At 34.9% G+C, this 1730-nt stretch overlaps 1 pseudogene; it reads left to right on the forward strand.

The window, feature by feature from the left end:
- The first annotated feature begins 205 nt into the window (after nucleotides 1–205).
- LOC102005969 lies at nucleotides 206–920 on the forward strand (annotated as a pseudogene).
- The last annotated feature ends 810 nt before the right edge of the window (nucleotides 921–1730 follow it).

The following is a 1730-nucleotide window of genomic DNA, read 5'->3' on the forward strand; positions in this document are numbered from 1 at the left end:
CAGAGGAATTCATGTAATTCTCATTTTGGCTTTACAAGTTTTCCTTTACCCATTCCCTTTGAATATGTGTATGGTTTCCATGGCATACATGTTTTGCATTACACTGTTCCCTGCTTATTCTCAAAACTGTATCATTATTCTTTAATCTCTCCATGTTAAAAGTTGACAATAGAGTGAGGTCTTAAAATGCATGCTGGAAGTCCGCTTCCTGATCAAAGAAAAGATGTGGAGTGGACTGCTGCATCCTGGCCTAAATGAAAGTGATATTGAGTTGGATTCTGAAGATGAGACCACACGACAGAACTTTGATCATAACTTACGGAAGATAAAGAGTATGAGACCATTGGAGAAACAGAAATCTCAGGTTGCTCAGTAGATGAACCAAAACCTGAAACAGAGACCAAAGCAAATGCATATGAAGAGTGCCCTTCTGGAATTCTCTTAAATATGTGGAATAAATTTCAAGAATTGCATAAAAAACATTCTGAACAGAAAACTTCAACTTCAAGATTCAGAGGGAGAAAGAGAAAATGGTCCTGAAAAGATAAACCAAAGAATGAAAAAGAATCTCAAAGTAGCAGTCCTTAAATGAAACCCAGTGGAAGGAGCTTACTCAGTACTTTGGAGCCAATGATAGATTTGAACTCCCTGTTAAAAAGAAAAAGGTTGAAAAGTCTGGCCTTGAAAAGAGGATAGACCAGGTTGTGGAGGAGTGGGAAGTTGAGAAGGCTGAGGAACTAAGCAACCAGCTAGCTACTCTAGAGCTTGGTGTAAAAATTGCCAAAGCAATCGCCTGCCACAAGTTTGTAAAAGCCAAAAAGGAGGTTGAAAACTCACAGGCTGCTTGAAAAAAAGAGAAGAAACTCTCATGGGGGTTTGAAGCAAAGAAGAGATGGGAAACCAAAAGCAACCTGGGATAAATGTAACTGGGCAGAATTATTCAAGACACATGTAGACTAGTGTGCTTAATTTACAGAAAAGATTTTTCTGCTTAGCTTAAATATATCAGGAAATTGATAGAAGTAGAAAAAAGTAAGCATAAATCTTGGGAGCTATCAACTTCAGTTTTTTTCTAAGAAGTTCATTCTGTTGAAATGTTATGAAGTATTTTGTTATTTATGCAAGAAATCTAAGCACACACACAAGAAAAGAAGATAGGGTTTTATTTATTTGTGTAGACCTACAGTACAAAATCAATTTTGCTTTTTATCTGTTTGGAATAGCATAGCTGTGATCCTTGTACTTTCTTATCTGTTCTTGGCATAACTGCACTTTTTCTGGAATTGTGTTTTTAAGATTGGCTTTTGTTTAAAATGGGTTAGTTATAAGTGCAAAAAAGTCTCAGTTGATGATATCTTTCCAAATGACTATAATTACCTTAATGCTATAAAAACAATTATTGATTCTTTATTGGAAGTAATGGCATTGTTATTTCATAGTCCGATATAAAAACAGTTGATAAAAAAAGTTGACAATAGTGAACTAACATTTTGAAGGCAGAGACTTGTTAATTTCCTTATTCATTAGACAAATAAGTCTGAACTATTTATTTCCAGTGCTTAGTATGACAGATTAAATTCTTTAATAGCCCTCCCCTTGAGAGGTGGGGTTATGTCTCTTTGAATCTATAGAGGTTAAGTAACAACTTATCAATTGAATAGCAGAAGAGATGCTCTATTATGTTCTTGGCATAAGTCTTAAAAAACTGGTACTTTCAAATTCCTATCTTT

Source organism: Chinchilla lanigera, unplaced genomic scaffold (genome assembly GCF_000276665.1).
Source record: "Chinchilla lanigera isolate Chin_1 unplaced genomic scaffold, ChiLan1.0 scaffold00037, whole genome shotgun sequence".
Lineage (NCBI taxonomy): Eukaryota > Metazoa > Chordata > Mammalia > Rodentia > Chinchillidae > Chinchilla > Chinchilla lanigera.